Source organism: Pagrus pagrus (genome assembly GCF_965226575.1).
Source record: "Pagrus pagrus genome assembly, chromosome: 4".
In the NCBI taxonomy this organism is placed as follows: Eukaryota; Metazoa; Chordata; class Actinopteri; order Spariformes; family Sparidae; genus Pagrus; species Pagrus pagrus.
This window is the reverse complement of record NC_140188.1, coordinates 16651380-16671502: the sequence shown is the minus strand read 5'-3', so window position 1 is coordinate 16671502 and position 20123 is coordinate 16651380. Positions and strand designations below refer to the sequence as shown.

At 40.4% G+C, this 20123-nt stretch overlaps 1 protein-coding gene across 1 annotated transcript in view; it reads right to left on the bottom strand.

Moving 5' to 3' along the window:
• limk1a (LIM domain kinase 1a) overlaps positions 1 to 20123 on the bottom strand; it is a 51542-nt gene that overhangs the window by 26973 nt on the left and 4446 nt on the right. The gene's annotated exons all lie outside the window — the stretch shown is intronic.

Genomic DNA, 20123 nt, shown 5'->3' with positions numbered 1-20123 from the left:
TTTCAGACTTGAATACAAACTTGCCATATATAAATATTCATTATCAATATGAAAGATACACAGCCACACATATTATATCAACTTCAGTAGGCTGTAATTGTAGGTTAAGCTTAAGTGTACATTAGTATTCAACTAATCTTTGTTAATACCACGCTTTAATTGCTGAATTGGCTGCACTACTCTTCGTAGGCCCACAGACAGACAGACTGCTATTGACATGTTGATCTCTACAGCTCTGGTCCCTCCATCTGTCACCAGAGTTCAATACCAAGCTGCTCTTAAAGTCCAGAGTGACTGATAGACATCGGATCGGATGCTGACAGAGTGACGGGCGGATGATGAAGAGTCGTAGACAGACGGAGGTGATAGTACGGTAACAACGAGCGTGTGTGGAGATTACAAGTTCAATGCAAATAACCACACAGACTACTGCACATGCTGGTTTGGTATTCAAAATAATGATAAAAAACAGGTGAGTACAGGTTATTTCCCGGTGAGCGATGACACACGATAAGACGGATTTCAGAAGAAAAGCGGATGTTAACAATCTGATGTGACTCAGGCTGAACCTGTTCAACTCACCAGGTACATCATTGATCTTCCTATTGATTAAACAAATGTATCATGTGTTGATGTTGGTAAGTGGGCACATTTGCTCTGGATGTGGCTATAAATCAAAATGTGTGCTAATCCCTTCTCTTATGGTAAAAGCGTTTCTGTATGTGCGTGCTTGCAGGCTTGCATGTGCATGTTTGTAATCTGTATAAATCTGTGTGTCTAACAGCCATGACTAAGTGAGCGTCTCCTCTCCTTCCCAGCGGAGCTTCCCTCCCATCAGCCAGCCGTCTGGCCTCGTCCCTGCTCAGGGCGGCAGCTTAAATCCAGGTCTGTTTGCTCTCAAAATATTAAACAGCCCGCACGGCTTCAAAGGCTGGAGCAGAACAATTCACTTTGTCCCTCGTCTCATTACAATTTCCTGCTATTGATGTCTACACAGAATTGGACATTTTCTTCATTTTAGTGACATTGGAGAGTTCTCAGCGTCAGGCCCTGATCTAATGTGACAACTATAAATGTGCTGGTTGCTGCTCATTCTGGCAAAAACCTGCTGTGATGTCTTGTAGATTTGGCTCATTTCAGGATTTCATGTTCTCAATCAATATTTTATGAACATCCCCCCAAACATATCTCATACATTCCTCATCCAAGTTCAAACTTAAAAACTTAAAACATTAAATTAGAGGCCGATGGATAGAGACAGGTCAATGCCAATACCGATTTTAGGGAGTAACAAAATCAGATATCAATATATCGGCAGATATACACATATTTTTGCAATGATTTGAAGAAATCAGTGCATTGAAACTGGGAATATAATCATAATCTACTCCAAGCATCTTTTACTGCATTATAACCTCGAAAAAAAGGTTTTTTTTTAGGGGGAAGCCACATATTCTCTAACATATATGCCGATTATACAGTATCTGTGATAGGCTAATATCAGCCGATGACATCGGTCAACCAATAAATGCTACGTTACTACTAAAAGTAATATTTTCACCATTACATGGACTCGCAATAATATATTGATCACAGTGCATACTGTCACTTCACTTTGTCCACATAGCTAGTGCCGAAACAACAGAAAATCAATCAGCAACTATTTTGATAATCAATTAATTGGACTTTTCAAGAAAAAAGAAAAATATTTCCTGCTTCTAGCTTCTCATTTGTAATGATTTGGTGCTTTGAAACATTCAAAGATGTCACCTTGAGAAAATGATCGGCAGAATAGTCACTTAATCTTAAACTGGAGTCTCACACTCACCACTCTGACGTAGATTTCTTTCTGTGGGGGCTTAAACCTGACTTGAATCTGTGCACTTCATTCTCTGGTCTTCATCACATGAAGACAAGACGACACTTTGCTGAACACGTTTGCAGCTTGTTGGTAAAGTAACAACTAGTGAAGGTCTCATTAATAAATTCAGCAGAATCAGCAACTCTCCATGACTTTGCCCGAGGTCTTGCACCTCCTGCAAGCCCGCACATACACACACAGATACACAACTTGCAGCACAGACACACACATACAATTTATTTATTAGACAGACAGACACACCCACTCTTCCCGGCATCTGCATGCAGAGCTCCACTGCAGCTCAGCAGATTGTAGCAGAGCTGCTTCAGTATGCAGCATGTTTGGGTGAGCAGGGGGGGGAAGGAGGAGACCTGGAAGTGGGTCAAGGCTTTCAGGAGACGGAGCTACTCAGCTGTCTTGGCTCTCCACCGCTCAATAACTGCGTGCACACACACATGCTGAAAACCCCCACTGTGGCAAAGTCATACCTGAGGAGGGTACACATGCTCTGAGGCGCAGTGCCTTCATAGTAAAACCTCTCTGAGCTGCAGAGCTGGGAGTGGCAGCAGAGTATTAAAGATATGAGTGAATACATTAGTGACTCCCAGATGGAAACGCCAAATTTCTGCCTCCAGGACAAGAATCTTATCTCAGAGGTGGAGGAGACAGGCAGTAACGCTTAGTTACAACTCAAGACTCACACGAATATAAAAAAATACTCATCATATTAAAAATATCAAATGCTTTTTTCAGCTAGTGTGTCAATGTGTGCTCACATTTGGGCTTTTTTTGTGCGACTGTATTTGCGTGTGCATCGGCACGGACGAGTAAGAGGATTATCAGTGTGAAAGACTTAGAGAGAGTCTTTGCCCACTCTGCCATGATGCCCCCAAAAATCCCCAAATCTAGCTGGATGAGAAGCTTAGCGTCCGCTCTCACCTTAAATGTGGAGAAAATACAAATTACAATTACATGCCCTTTAGCAGAGAGATCAGTAATGAAGCTCAAGGTCAGAGAAGAAAATGAGTGCGAAAATCCTTGAGAGAGTAAATGAAAAGACTAATATCAGACAAAATGACAATAATACCATGGATGTTTGATTGATTTGAGACACAGAGGACATAGAGAAGACAAAGAAAAGGTTGCGTAGGACACTCAGCCATAAATATCTCCTGTGAACAAGTGAGAGGGAAGAGAGCAGATTTCAGACACCATGAAACCCAGCTGGATACCCCGAGGGTCAGGAAACAGCCAATGACAGAGAAGATGAGAACGAGGGAGTCGGGTGAGTAAATCTGCAACTGTCCCCCCACCACGCTATAATCCCTGATGGCATTATACACATGTCTGGGAGAGCAGTAAATTCCTTTTCCAGGTCAAAAGGAGGCAGACTTTTCCTTGGCCTCTCACCTTCGCCTGTCTGTGTTTTTCAGAGTCTGTAATCTGCGAAGGCTAGTTATCAAACTCTGAGAGAAAACCTGTCGTCTTTTAGCTCAGTGGTTCTCAACCTGGGGGCTGGGATCCCCCTAAGGGTCCACAAGATACTGTCAGTCTGAGGAGACTGAGATCATTTACGGTCGGTTCAGTGCAATTAAGCAATTAAGCAACAACAGTGGAGCAGAGGTGCTGCTCAGCTGAGAGCTGGTGGCAGCCGGGGGCAGAGCTGTACCTTCTGGAGGAATCAACACCTGGAGGCAGATACTGCTCTGATCCAGAGATTAAGGAGAGCTCACAGTTTACTTTCCAAACTTTTGGGATTAATAAGTGGATTCCTCTTTACTCTTGCGTATCAACCAGTGTGCTGGCTAGCTTATGGCTAATGCACAGTAAAGTATTTTGATTGTTTGGGTGAATGAACATTTTTTCTCACAACTTGTTTTATCAGGTGACAAAGGGTCAAAAGACAATACATTAAAATCAGTATTACGGTTACATATTTAAAGTGGACATATAAATGGGAAATGAATGTGTAAGTGTGTTTGTGCATGTGTAGGATTAGATATTGTTATATAAATTACGGTACACCAGATGAATGATCCATGTGCTGCTCTGCTGTAATTCACATTTATTATTCCCAATGTGATTATCTCATTGGACAGTTTCATGATGTAATATGTTTTTGAATGACTGTGCTTCTATTTATCATGCTGGCAGTCTGACCTGGGTCAATACCTAACATGATTAATTTGTCCCCGGTTGATATGAATGAGCTGAAGGAGAATGAGAAAAACATCAGGCCTGAACGAATGAATGGAATAAGATTCCCAGAGGGACGAAGAGCTGAAGAGGATGAAAATGTAAATATGCTGAACGAGAAATGATGACTCACAGGTGCCTGAATGAAGTCTCATCTGCATTAACATACTGTATGTAGCCATTCAGCATATACAATAGATACATAAACACACAGAGAAACACTACAGTATATCATTACTTTTTATTTATATGGGTTTAAACTATTTTCATAATCGATTAGTGGTTTCCAGTCATATTTAAAGCATCTTCTTAACTTGCAAACTAAAGATTTGCTGCTTTTCTTTGTCTTATATGACATAAAAATTAAATATCTTTGATTTCAGACTGTTAGTCAGACAAAACAAAACATCTAAAGACGTCAACTTTAGGTTCAAGATTGACATAAAGCAGAAAAAAATCCAAAATAATCGATATGAGGGGATCTACAACAGTTGACTGCCTATCAAAATGAATTACAGGTTACACATAGGGAAATGGCAGCCATGCAAATAGACAATTAATTATTAATGAGGGCAAAATGTTTCCATTAGATCAGTTGTGTGTTGTGTTGAAGCTGAACTGACATGCAGAGCGCTGTGGTTTTACATGTCAGCTGTGTCTCAAATATGAATCTGCCCTGCAGCTGCTCGGCTAAAATGCTCCTGAGATGATGCACTGTCTGTATTTTCTGCCACATGTATCCATGCTATAGTGCACATCAGAAGTAGGGCTGCAACTCACAATCATTTTAAAGCAATATATTTTTGGGATTTAGACCAACGATTCATCGACTGAAAGAAAATTAGTTGCCATCTACTTCGATAAATAATTAATCTTTTCAGTCATTTTTCAAGCATTGATCTCATTTGGTGCTTTTCTTTGTTATCTATGATAGTAAAATAAGAGTCTTCGGGTTTTTTAATAATAATAATAATAATAATAATAATTATTATACAAATAATAATAACTGTATTTATATAGCACTTATCAAAGACAAAAACAGGAAAAACTACAGATAAATGATAAACAACAGTAAAATTCGATAACATAACAAGTGACGCAAGAATTACTCAAACATTAAAAACAAAATAAAAAAAGAAAGTGAGCAATTTAGGAGAAAGCCATTCTTAAAAAAATGTGTTTTTAAGAGTGATTTACAAGAAGAAACGGAGCGAGCCTGTCTGATCCCCTCCGGCAGCTTGTTCCAGAGTCGAGGGGCCCTGAGTCCAAAAGCTCGGTCTCCTTTTGTTTTTAGCCTCGACCCAGGAATCACTAGGTCCTCTGCCGGAGGATCTCATGCTGCATTCAGGCTCATGAGGGGTTATTAAACATTACAATCTGGGGCCAACCCCACAACATTTACATTGTTGGTTGGACAAAAGAAACAATTTAAAGACGTCACTCTGGGCTCTGGGAAACTATGATGAGCATTTTTCTGTGATATCATATGGATAAAAGATTCAGCAATTACAGTAATAAAGAAAATAATCAGCAAATGAATCAATAATTAAAATAATCATTGGTTGAATTAATCCACTGATTGAAATGTCCAAAAAAAAAAGAAGAAAGAAAAGCATCAAATCCTCACATTTGGGAAGCTGGAAAGAAAGAATATTAATTTATTAATTTATATTAACCTATCAATTAATCGACTTATCTAAATGAAGTAGTATGTGTGTCGCTGCAACAATCAATAACGTGCAGCTCTTGTATTTGTGTGACTCTCTTTAAGATGAGCCCTTGAACGCCTCGCAGTGAGAAAAACAAAGCCAAATGAGAATTTGCTCTGACTCCCACACAAACCCTGCAGACCATCCAGCTCTGGTCAGCATCTTGTGTGTGTGTGTGTGTGTGTGTGCGTGTGTGTGTGTGGGCGTGTGTGTGTGTACATGTAGCCACAGGTCATTAAATGACGCGTGGGCTGACACTGCTACAGGAAGCAGGAGCAGTCAAAAGGAAACAGCCTGTGTGTGTTCTGGTGGAGGTGTGAGCAGGTTTATTACTAACTGACAGATGCAAAGCTGAAAGATTTACGAGGAGCCACACCTCTGAAACACACACACACACAAGCATGCACACTCACATGCACGTGTGTGTCCTCATTAATTATTAACTCTTCCATCATTTGTGTCAAACTCAGACGGACATTCATCTCCTCTCTATCTGCAAAGACAGCAGAAACGCTTTCGAGTGCTTCCGATCAATAAACGGACAGACCGGTCTGCTCGGCCCTGAAGTAAAATCTGAAAAACTGGACAATAAACGCCGAGCGTATCGAGTCTGAAACAAATGTGTCTCCCGCAGGACAAAAAAAGTGCTCAGCTGTTGTTAGTGTACTTGCAGGCTAAGCTGAAATCCTCACAGACAAAGAAAAAATACTACCTCTGGGAAAGAGATGAGGGGGCACACACACACACACACACACACACACACACACACACACACACACACACACACACACACACACACACACACACACACACAGTGAAAGTCGAGCTGAGGAAATGGCAGACATGTCTGGGGGAGACCCCTCTCTTCCCCCCTCACAGGAGACATAAATAGAGGGAGATTCCTGGTCCAGTGCCAGGATTTCCACAGCTGAATTTTCCAGAAAACAGAAGGATTTCCCACACGGCTTCAGGGATTAGTGTACCTGTGTGACTAACAAACATCTAATTAATCCACCGATTGCTTCGATCGATTCGGCTGAATCAGTCTGGTTTGATTCATTAAACGCTCACACATTAACACTCACGTTCAAGGACACGTTCATCCCATTCCCACGCGCCCCCTTTTTGTTCCCCCCGTCCTACCATCTCCCCGTCCCCTCCCTCCTCCTTCACCATGGCAACACAGAATGCCACAGCGATGATGTCACCCTCTCTCATACAAACACAAGCATTACCTCATCACCTCATGCTAAGCCCCTCTTCAGTCCCTCTCTCTCTCTCTCTCTATCTGTCCCCGTCACCTTGACAAACACAGGCTCAGCACCCTCCACCACTTGTTTGTTGCTACAGTTAAAAGAGCTAAAACACGGCAGAGGGAAGCAGCTGGTGCATTTTAAACAGTTGCTATAATGGCGCCCTCTATAGCCTCGGCTCTGCACTGGCTGCTGAACAAATGTTTCAGACTGTGGGAGACAATCTCTTTATTTGAGGCCCGGTGGTCTATTCAGCTGGTAAACAGGAGCCCTGGCAGCCTGCGAGTGAACGATGTGCACGGCAGCAGTTTCCTTTGTGACCGTTAAGCCGCCCTGACCGACTGATAGTCAGTCTGGGGCCGTCTCACTTGTTCCACTGCGGGGAAGTGATAAAAGGTTTCGGCGAGCTCTGGGAACCGTAATGAGTTTTGTTCAGCAGGATTCAGGAGCGACAGCAGAGCTCATATTCATTATCAGGAGTCTTTAACTGAAGAAGTCTGTTTCTCCAACCGCTCAGACACAAACAGAGGAAACTGATACAGGAAGTGAACCTGGTGGTGGAAAAAGCTGCACCAGAGATTCAGTTCAGGTGGCAGGATACTTGTTTTAACATCCACGGAGGACACCGGTATTAACAAACCTATCTGTTATCATCAATCGGAGCATTCACAAATAACCAACCATAATCAACAGGGGAGGCGACGTCTGTTTACAGTTTTTAGGAAGGCAGGATCAGGCACAAATTAAGCCCATTCACACTGTTTTCTTTAATGATATATTCTAATTATTACATATATATATACTATATATATACTACTTAACATTAGTCAGGGATTTTGGGATGTGGGTGCATATATGCACGTGCATGGATATGCAATAAAAGTCAAATTAAATGTGTGTTTAGGGCCAAAAAATATTCACGAAACACAAAATAAAAATTCAGATATGTCACAGAATAAACAATCAAGAACCTATGTTTGTATGATGTCAGAGCAAGTCAGGACAAAAATCTGACTGCCCTCCATCGTGCACCAATCGTCGGTGATCGATGCAGGCCTGGCTAATATAAAACCATATATATATATATATATATATATATATATATATATGTATATATATATATACATCCAAAACACAGGATTTTATGGTTATCACAGCAGTAACTATTTTGTTCTTCATCACGATGATTTCAAGGTTAACAGTAGAAATACAGCGTTCACTTTTCAAAGTTATAATAATAATCATCTACCAGGAATTAACCCTGTGCTGTTAGACAGAAATCCTACAGGTGTCACATGATTTCTAGTTCTACCTCTAATCGGGTGAGTTTAATCTATTGTAACATATTGTAAAGAAAGTGATGTTATGTAATCAAACAGCCACCTAATAATGAAAAGTGTCAGGATCAGCATCCACACTTTAATTATGCACTAATACAATTAAACAACAGAATGCAGCATGTTTTTCGGTGATACAGTATTTTACTGTCTGAACGCTGACAATAAACGTTTATGAAATCATCAAGGTTAAATACAAAAGTGACAGGCCTCACAAAGTAGTGAGAGAAAACGAGGGTGTTAATCTTCCTCTCTTTAATCACATGTAGGGTTTAAGTCTGGAGGCTATCGGCTCCGAACGCGACAGAATTGAATTTTCAAAGTGTGATTAAAGTATTGTAGTGAGAGCCAAAGGTTGGAGCTCGGGAACAGGTGATTAATCAAAACCCACCAACACACAGGACGACTTTCCTTTCACCTCTCTGCAAATGTTATCAGCAGGTTTGAAGTCTGGGACGTTACAGTGAGGACGAGGAAGAGGAGTCCTTTGTGCAGATACAGAGCAAAGTGTCACAAGGAAAAAATAATATGCTTCAGTCAAAAGTCGAACAGGTTAAATAAAGATAACTTTAATGCAAATAATGACGGACAATGACAAAGGTTTTGTGACACATTATGTGTCATATCTCATTAAGTTTAGTATTTCTCATTAAATTCATGTATTTTGATTGTATACTTCTATGAAATATCATATTAATACCTGAAACCTAGCAGGACAGTTTCAAGTGTTTCAGGTGGATTTGGGAAAAAGAAGACGCCTTTTCCATCTTTTATAGAGACGAACAGACCACAAAAATCTGATTATAAACTATTTAACACAGGCGAAAACTGAAATGTAGCTGTTTGTGTTTATTGCACAGTTTTATAAGATGTGCATCAACTCTGTTTTTGATCAATGCTGAAAAAAGACTGAACACAATCTCATAATATTGAGCATGAATGCTGTCTTCTTAATAAATATGCACACATCCAAGTGTGTATGGCCAATTTCCTTTACATGTTAACATTTACACACATGTGCATGTTATTTCTGGCTTCTTTGGAATAAAAAAAAGCAAACTAGACATCCACTGAGATGAACAAATGAGTTTTCCCCTTTGACAGCCTGGTTGTGCTGGATAACATGCTTATCTGCTTTCACACACACACACTGCATCCTGAGATACAACATCAAAAAACTAAAATTACTCTCTCGCGGTTGTATGCCTCTGCGCACCAGTCAAGTTACTGTTCCTGAGCTGTGGTGTTGAATACTGATCATAATTCATGAACATAACATAACATAATATAACATAATCATGAAGTAGTGACGTTGACCTTTGACCTTGTGGATCTAAACTGTCGCAAATTGATGATTTTACCCTTCTAGCTTTCTGCATTATCATATGAATTGTTGAGTAATTGCCAAAAATGTGTTTTGTGAGGTCGGGGCAGTGGCTGACTCCGGATGTTTGAGGGGCAGGGGGGGAAAAAAAGCTAAAAAGGGCACCAGCTGTATGCTGTGGGGCAGCAGCACGTAGAAAGTTGTAACAAATCTCTGGTAAAGAGAGGGCACTCTGCTATATTTTGTCCACTGGAAGGGCATCCAAGAGGGCTTTCACCGTGGGATGCCCACCAGTGGGTCACAGTGACCTTGACCTTTGACCTTTTACCTCCAAGTGGATGTTTGTGCCAAAGAATTTCCCTCAAGGTTTTCTTGAGTTATTGTGTTCGCAAGAATGGTCAGGACAGACGAACAAACCAACGGACGGACGCCGCGGAGGCATAAAAAACCACTGCACACTCTTTTCTACAGCCGAGTCATCCTTCAGTAAACAGAAACATAAAGCTGATGATGTAAGCTGAATGATACTAACGGGACAGAAATGCTCAGTTATAATAATAATAATAATAAAGTGTGACACATGTAGGACAGCAGGGTTTGATTCATTGAAGAAGAGGGAAGTCACTAACAGACAAGAGTTTGTGGATCCACAAACACAGAAGCGAGCGGTGTCATTAGGGAAGTGAGAGACGACTAAACCAGACTTACAGTACTGTAAATCATCTAAACACACACAGTGGGTCACTACAGAGTCTGAATATTACCAGATATTGTAGATCTGAATGTAGACAGCCAGAGTAATTTCTGCATTTCAAACAATGAATGATGAAGTTACTTTACATTTCTGTCGGCTGAAGAGCTTCTGTGTGAAAACAAGGGAAGTGAAAGACACCTGATCCACCTGACTGACCACACAACAACAGAGCAGATCCTCTGGGTTCATATAAAGGGCTGAAACTATATCGGTGAACAAACATAACTGTGATCTAGTTTCTCAGCTGGGATGATTTGTTGCTTTTCTTTGTTTTATGTGATTACATAATCAATATTTTGGACCGTTGGTCAGAACAAATTGAAGAAATTTACAAATGAGAGTTTCCAATATGGGAGGCCGGGCTCCAAATAGCTTCAGGGGAGGCTCAGGAAAATATATTTCAGTAGTTGTTACATTAAATATTAAAAGGAAATCACACAGAATAGACCAAATGTGCGTGATCTGGTTAAAGACATACAGCAGTTTTAGGGAAATTTTAAGTTTGTCTCACTTTGTAAGAGTCAGGAACAAATAATTGTCTTAGGACAGACATATTTTATGTATGTGGTGTAGTCTATAGTTATGTCAAACAGCATTATTAGGCTGTCTTGGCTCAATTGTTGAACATAACATAACCGAGATCCTGTTGCCATTAAGAGATTAGGTTAAATTAAGCAGGGGTGAGGGGGGGAGTCTCAGACTTTGAAAACTCTTTTACTATGGTACAAACGAATTATTAACGCATCAAGAAAGTATTTGGCAAATGAATCAATAATGAAAATAATCGTCTGTTGCAACTTCTATATTGGGAAACAAGAAAATACCTAAAACTTGTATAAACTAAAAATGTATTCATATCGAAAGTGTATGAAAGAATTTTATGATCTTGTTTTTCTTTGTTCATTTGACACAACTGTGGCAAAATTTGCTATAATCTCACTTTAATCTGTATTCCCTGTTAACTGAACAGCAGAGCTTCAACTATTAGTCAGTTAATTGATTAGTTGAGCAAAATAAAAAAGTAATCTGCAACTATTCTGATAATCAATTAATCACTTAAGCAATTTCTTTAAGCAAAAAAAAACAAAAAACACCAAAGATCTGATGGTTCACGGATGTGAGACTTACAGTCACATACAGTAGCTCATCACATCATTTGGACTGCTAGGGTAAATTATCACCAATTTCTTGTGTTTTAAAGACCAAATAATTTCTGAGACGATCAAGAAAATAGTCGGGCACATTAATCAATAATAAACAGAATCATTACCCGTCGGCCTGTTCAACAAAATGCAAAATTGACAAAGTGAAATAAATTCAAACAACAGGGACAAAATGTCCTTGAAGCGCTCAGAATACTGGAATGTTTGAACATCTCTGACTCCATGAGGACAAAGCAAACTCCATCCAGTGAGTAAGACCATGTGATGTGGCCAAAAACCCCAGAACGAGCTACAGAGTTGAGTTTCCCTGGTACACTTACTTTCTGTGTGGCTTCTTGCTGCGTCGGCTCTTTGCTGACATGTCGCCCATGGGAGCGTCGGCCTTGTTTTGACAGACAGAAGACAGACTCATGTCAGCAGCTCCACCAGCCTCGCTGTCACGACCATCAGTGTCTCCGTCTCTCCCTTCCTCTACTTCCTCTCTCACTGCAGCTGCACACAGGGGTCACGCTTCTCCATCAACTATTTCCTGTCCTCTAACCCCACCTTCCTCATGGCTGCTCATTTCTTCTTTTTTGACCTTGTGAAGACTCTGCACAGACTCCACCCCTGTAATGCGAACTGCCCGTTTCCTGCACTCTTCAGTACAGTTAAAGATTCTGGTGGCTCAAATCAAATTGTCCAATTATCCGTCGTCTATTAAAGCTCGTCCACCTCCTCTAAACTCATCTGACTTCCTCACTGGAGCCCAGAGGTTTTCTGGGGACGAGAGCAGAAACAAGACAACCAGCCGAGCGAGATCGTCTACACTTCTATCAGCTTCATCGACCCGAGTCGTGCTTGGATTGATCCAAATCATCTCGAGCCGAGCACATACAGGAGCAGGCTTATTGCTAAGACATAAAGTAGCTCATCGATGTATATGTCGATAACAATACAGATAAAACAATGCAGTAAAATGTCAAATATATGTTGGAAGTAGTTTAGAAACAGTGTTCGTCACATAGTTTGTTTATGTGTTGTCTGAAAATAACTGGTAAGGTTGCTATGCTGAAAATGCTTTAGTAAAGATGAGTGAAGATAAAGATAGAAATAAAATGTGACCTTTCCACCAAAGGCACATCTCTAAATCTCAATAAAGGGTAAAATTATTGAATAATTCACAGAAGATACAACAAACGTTGGACCATTAATCATCCTGCAACCCCTCAGATTTATCTTGTGACTCTTTGTAGGGGCCCAACCTTTAGGTTGGTAACCACCAGAACAATGTAAATGTTATATTTACTTCATAATGATATGTTGAAGCGGGAAACTTGACTATTTGAGTATGAGTACATACACACTTATGTATCGGCGCTTACTGGTGATACTTGAGTTACAGTGAGTTTTAGAGTGTCGAGGGGAAAAAGTCTGGAAATGACGGGGGTGGACTCCCAAATAGATGTTTCAGCCACACGTCACCATAGCAACAATCTCTAAAGACTTACATATACATACACATGGCATCAGGCTGCACAAACACCTTCAAGTGTCAAGTTTTACTTCAACATGAAGACTGAAAATCACACAATCTGCTTTAAAATCTAAAACAATTATTCACATTTCTGTCTTCACTCAGGACCCTGACATGTGCTCAGTTAAAATGAGATCATTTACATTATATTATTATTTCCAAATACCTGTTTATTTTCTTTCTGCCAATCCGAGGTGGAAACAAAATGCTAATTTTAGTTCCTGCTAGCGTTGACATCACTTTACGCTCTGTGTTGTATTTGATACATCAGCAACTCAACACTAGTTCTGCAACTGAGAATCAATTCCTTGGACGGTTATGATTTTAATTAATCCATTAACTGCTTTATCTATAAAATATCGGAAAACAGTGAAAAAAATGCTTGATTTAAATAAATAAAAACAATATTTCAGTTTAATATCATATATGACAAAGAAAAGCATCAAATCTTCACATTCGAGAAGCTGGAACAGGCAAATATTTGGCATTATCGCTCAAAAAATGACCAGAATTATTAATAATAATCAATTATCATACTAGTCAATTAATCGTCTAATTGCTGCAGCTCTACTGAACATCACTCAAACTCAAAGCAGCTCAGGTCAACAAACAAAGCTTTGTGTATCAGCACTCCTCTGTTGTGATTATTTATAACACCTCTGTGCTCATTAGCATCTATAATAACTTCAGACGAGCTGTTTTCACGGTCTCACCTCATTAACGTCGCTAAACCATCAACACTGTGGGAGTTCAGCGTCGAGGCCACACGTTAAGATTTATCTTCTGACTCAGTAAACAATCCGACACGCCGTGAATCATCCATCCTCTCAGTCCTGCAGCCTCTGTTGCCAGGCAGACTTCATCTGCAGGTAGAAACAGCTGAGTCACTGCAGCCCTTCATGCTGTCTGTCTCTGAGAGACTGTACCACAGAGCTGGAAGATGAGATTTCGCTTCCACATCTGCTGGTGTTCAATCTTTTGTTTTGACTCTCTGTTTTATCAGAAGCATTTTTTCTCGATGGTGGTGATAGTGTTGTTCCTGCAGACGTGAGTCAGGGTGTAGAGGGACAGACGGAGACAAAATTGTGTCCTGCAGCAAAGGCTTTGTGACAGCTCGTCCTTGAGAAAGAGCAACCTTTCTCAAACTAAATATTTCATTACAGCTGTGTATTCGTTAGTGTGACTGCAGAATATCTGAGCACACGAGTGTGAATCCATCAGCGACATTAGATTCTTTGCTCCACACGTCATCAGTAGATGCACCGTGGATGTAAAAAAAGGAGGTGGTTAGCTAAAGTGCTAACAAAGCACAAGCCTCTGTCGTCCTTTGGGATGAGTGTCGAGCAGAAATAGTTTTATCTGGAGCAGGACGGTGCTGCGCTGAGCTGCAGAGACACTGCAGCATGACACGAGTTTTCACAGTGAAAAACAAACAAGATGATGCTTTTCTGAAGCTGTTTAATTGTTAATGGAAAAGAAAATGAGCAAATTCATTTGTAATAATGTGATCAAGATACATACAATTTAGATAATGACTAATGTAGAAAATAAAATGTAAAATCCAAACATGGATTAAAAGTGGGAAGCTGATAAGCGCAAAACTATGAATCCTCTGATTCTTCATTCCCAAGAGGCAACCTGAGGTTGGTCTGACTCCAGAGTGCTGTCATAACGATGCTACACACCTTCTTACTACATCTGCTGTCTTTTCTCAGATGTCAAGAGCTACTTTAACTTAATCCCCTCAAATCCACAGTGAAGGCACTAACACTTACTGAGAAGCATCAAGAGAGCCTCTAACCTGAGTCCTCACGGGCTTCTCAGGAACAATGAGCGGGTAAATAATTAACATAATGAAACACTGTGTGATGCAAAGGAGAAGCGAGGTTGCAGTCACACTGCAGAACAGTCAGGAAGATAAAAATAGGAAAACAAAATGACAACTGTTATTAATATAAACCTTTTCCACAGAAGACAGTTTGACGCGTCACAGTAGGAAAATCTCAGCTGTAAATCATAAAATTAATTCCATGAAGCTGCGTCAGTTTCATGTTCCTGGTGTTATATCACACTGTCATGACTTACTGGGAAACTGAATCATTAAATGATATTATTAGTAACACCTGTACTTGTCTGTTGTGTAAAAGGTCAAATCTAGTTTGATAAAGAGGATAATTGATAAAGGATAATTACAATTTATAATAATTTAACAATGTAACTATTCATTTCAGTTAAATCAGATTATCTTAATCCTGGGACTTCAATGGAGCATCCTGGGGATCTGGGATTTACTGTGGGGGGGCCGCAAAATTATTGTTTGATGATATGAAATGTGTCTAAATAGACACACATAAAAGCTAGACATCAATATAATACAAATCTTTTTATTACCAAAGATAAATTTGAAGAAAAATCATCACATTGATGATAGTCTACCCAGGATGCTCAACATCTGGTGGTGGAGCGTAAAACAGGACGACATTTGGGATGCTGTCTATTAAGGACGTTTTATTACTGGACACAGTGTTGGAGGTGGATGACAGATACTAAAGGGTGCAGTGTCTACTTTCTATTTGTTTCGTAGCAGTGGTAGCAGCGGGTAATTCTTGGTATTTGTCCCACATCCATCTTTGTTTTGATAATTTCCGATGTTATCTACTCGTTAGTCAACGTGATGATCTGGGATGAGAACGTGTGACGATACCTATTATTAAAACATATTGGTAAGTTAGCTACACATTACTGTTATTCAAGTTTATTATGACATATACTTTTAAACAATTTATGTTGCAGGGGGTCCCTGCTCTGTATCTCTGTATCTGAGAAACGTTGAAGACCCCTGATCTAAATCTGGAGGCAAAACCAAAAGTGTCGGTAAATTACCTCACTGCAAAGGAAAAGTATGAGTCAGTCTGGAAACTGTGTTTGTTTACGACTGATAGTCTGGGAAATCATTCTAACGTTCGGCTGTGTTGGGTTTGTTTACAGTAACGTCTGGCTGAATAATGTGGTGAGTACGTGGTGAAATGTTATCCTCGCAGGAACAAGGGCCACACAGAGTTCTGATAAAAGATAATTTTCCTTTCAGAGAATCTGGGGGCTTTTCCTTGATATTTACGTTATTTTGCCAGCATCTGTGGTGTCACTCCAATCTGTGTCATGTTTTTTCAAAACCACTGGGATATATTTGTTTGCTGTTCGGTTCTTCTTCTATTTATTATAAACAAACAACTGCTGCAGTCTGTTTTATTGTCCTAGAGAATTTTTTCCCAGGAACGCGCACATCAACACAGGCAACATGTTGTCAAAACTAAGATGTATTTACAGAAAAATGTCACTCTAAAACCAAGAAAAAACTGTGCGTCACTCATCAACTGTTAAACTACAAAGTCTAATCGTTACGTGATGCATCAGATCAACATAGACCAAGCTGGTTGTTTAGTGTTGCATGGCTTCATTTCCCATGAAGGCTGCAGCATGTACAGAGAGCTGCTGCTATTTTCTGAGATGTTGTTCTCTGCACCCCTGGGACTCCCTACAGTCTCCAAATAACACTCTGGGCACTTTAATTTTACATTCCCCTCCTCTCTTGTCTTATCATCCGCACTTCCTTTCTCACTGGAGTAACGCTGCGTCGGCTCTGCTCCATTTCCACGAGTCGGTTTTCCACAAAAGTCTTGACGGAGTAGAGAAGCCATCTTAAATCCTCCTTTTCTGTGACAATCCAGCTCTCCCTCAGGATTTGGATCTGGGTCAAAAATGTATTCCTTCTCATTTCTAGACATGGTGAAGTACGCAGAGGATGATTTCTAGAAGGGCGCAACACTTTTTCCAGCTTTAATTACTGACATGGCTTCGGTCCTGTTAATTCAACAGCTCTGCTGTGTGTTGTGTCACTATGTGGTGGGCAGAAGGGCTGATATCCGACACCTCTAAAGGAGCGAGAGGGAGCTGGCTCACGTCTGAATCAGCTACACAAGACTGATGTGATGGTGCGGTTACAAAGAGATGCAAAAGTAAAGTGCATAAATACATCGACAAACAAAGGTGTGAAACCGGTTCACACACTCAGAAGAGAGAAATGAAAATGCAAACGTTTCAAAATAAGACACCCCGCTGAGGCCGACTCTGAGGCAGCCAGATGTAACTCCCTATCTGTACTCTCTCATCACACACACACCACAAAACCATTGTGGACACACCAGATATCCTCCTCCTCAGATTTCCCATTCAGACATCCGGCTATCCGGGGGAAATCATTAATGACACAGCGAGCGGTGAGTTTTCCACACAGCCGATCTGTCCACCAGCTCACATTAACACAGAGAAAGGACGATTGACGTGCATCAAAGTCTGTTCACAGGTGTTCAAGAGTAACACTGCGCGTGTGGACGGAGTTTTATGAAGCCTTTTGTGGCTCCGGAGAGAGCTGCATGAAATCTGATCAACTGGGTCTGAAGACTAAGAGTTTCAGAATCGAGAAAATCTGTGGCTGTGGAGTAAAACAGAAGTGAGAGTACCAGACCTCTGCAGTCTGCTCCTCATCTCTGCTGTAGGCTAACATCCAAAGGCAACATAGCAGCTACTAGCATAAAACACATAAACTTGGAATTTCTCCTACTAGAAAAAGAAAAGGGAACGTCACTCAAAGTCGAAATTCCTCCTTGTAAACTCGTCGTCTTTCTGACTTCATGAGGGAACAGCTGTCCGACGGCACACAGTATTGGCAGCGACCGTGGAAAGGGAGTACAGCAGGAAGTATTTGTAGACGACAGTATTTTTATTAGGCTACAGGATGAAATATTTAGATATTCAGATATAAAAGTGCTGTAAAACAAATGTGTTATGGTTGTACTTGCCAACCTTGAGACCTTGATGATTTCAAGACCAGAGCTGATTCAGGGACTGTGTTTCCTGCATTCTGGTGACATTTAAAGCAGTAATTTAAAGCAAAATAACAGAATAAGTGAAATGCAACGGCATTTTTATGTCTAGCTCGAGCATTAACTTGCATAAATCTGTGGCAGTAAGTAATATTTATCACTTTTCATTCATTCATTAATCATTTTTTGGCCCTTAAGAGAGTCCGTACACGTCACTGCCCTGTTTGTCAGCCTCCTGATGAGGATTAGCTTGGCAGATTTTACAGCCCCTTTCCTTTAAAGCTCTACGTAAGAAATGGGAATACTTCTCTCTCTTCAAATATTCTTTCTCCTCTTCATTTCTCTGTCTGTCTCTCACTCACTGAGGAGGACGAGGCACAACAATACAGCAGACTACACACTGTACAGTGCCAGAAACAGGTTGTGAGAAATAAAAAGGGGAAAAAGTATGAAAATGTGTCATAAATTGGTGGAAATGTGGGAGTCTCCTGGGAAAAAGAGACGTCATTTTGTCACGGTCAGCCAAGGTTTTTGTTGACTCTTGTTGTTGACTGAACTGACGGGGGTGAAGTTGTGTTGTGGGTAATGTAGGCACCGGGTTTTGATAAGGAGGAAGAATGTGCAGATGATAAAAAAGCCGCCCTGTTAATGTATAACAGTCTACTTGTACAAGGAGACTAATATATAACAGACTGCACCTTTAAATTATAGCCGTTTCTTTTCAGAGGGTAAAGGTAAACAACGACTTCAGTTACAACTCCTCAATGAGAGGTTGTTTTTAATCTCCCGCTCATCAGATACAAGGTTAGCTCGGTGAAAGACGTGAGAGACGGAGAGAAAAGCGATATTACATAAGATCATCAGAAACAAAAGCTGCTGCGGCAACAACAACAACAACATCTGGGTCCTATTAATAGAACTGGCCTGTGAAACCTGCCCCACTTTCAAAGTAAATAACTTCTCCTCAAGTTAACGAGTCTATCAGCACTAATTACCTGTCATGGCGCTGACTAATATTTATGCTGCAGTGTCATGGCATCGATTAAAAGCAACACTGAGCGTGACAGTACATAGGGGTTGTTTATGTGGGAGAAATTAATCAAAAACACAAACAAACAAACACAACAGCGTTATGTCTTGTCATTTATGAGTTACGGAGGGCTATGTAAGATAATAATAAATATTTGCTTTCGTTTAATAAAGGGGAAATCCACTTTAAAAACTGTTCGCTTGAGTCCAAATGCTATCTAAGAATCTAACAGCTCGTAAAAGGACCCGACGCCGCCCTCGACTGGAGCTGCAGGCGGAAGTCTCAGATTCCAGTTTAGTAATCGATGGCTATTAGTGAGTCTCAACCATCTGTGAGTCTCTTTTTTATTCTTGTGCTCAGATGCCGCGTGTCATCCGACCTGAGCTGACGATATTGATCTGAAGGTTTAGTGATGCCTGAACTTTAATTCTAAACTAAATTGTAACCTGTGTGTTTAAATGCCTGGATCTTTTTTGCACAAATCCATCATTATGACTGATTTAAATGGACTATAACCTGCTCCACTCTCCATTACTCTTAATTTAAAGCCAACGTGGATGAAATATCCTTCACGTGTTTAAGTAAATGGAAATTTGATCATCTGCAATTCTGTAATAATTGTGCAAACTTCATCTCGTTTGGAAGACGGTGCCACTGAAAGCTCCAGAACAGCTACTCACTGGACTGAAAATTCATTCTTGAAGGGCAGCGGTTTTATAATAATAACGAATCAATCATAAATGTAATTCATGGTTTTGCATTCTCTTAAAATTGATCTGTTTTGTGCTCAGTGTTAAACCTCAAGATATGGGTTAAAATTTTAAAATGTGAATAGATTTCTTTCACACAGAGACACATGAGATCTCACTGCCCACACACACAACGTGCTGCAGTTTAATGCTTCAGTTTCGACGTGTCAGATCTGCAGACTTACGATCGCGGCACCTCGTGTGGAGAGAAACCTGCCGGAGACTGAAACACAAACCTGCCTATTCTTCTCCTCCAAACAAAACCCTTGGAAAGTAAAACCAAACACACCAGCCGCTGCTGTGGAAATGATCACCATGGAGGCAGCTGGAGCTCCACATAATAGAAAC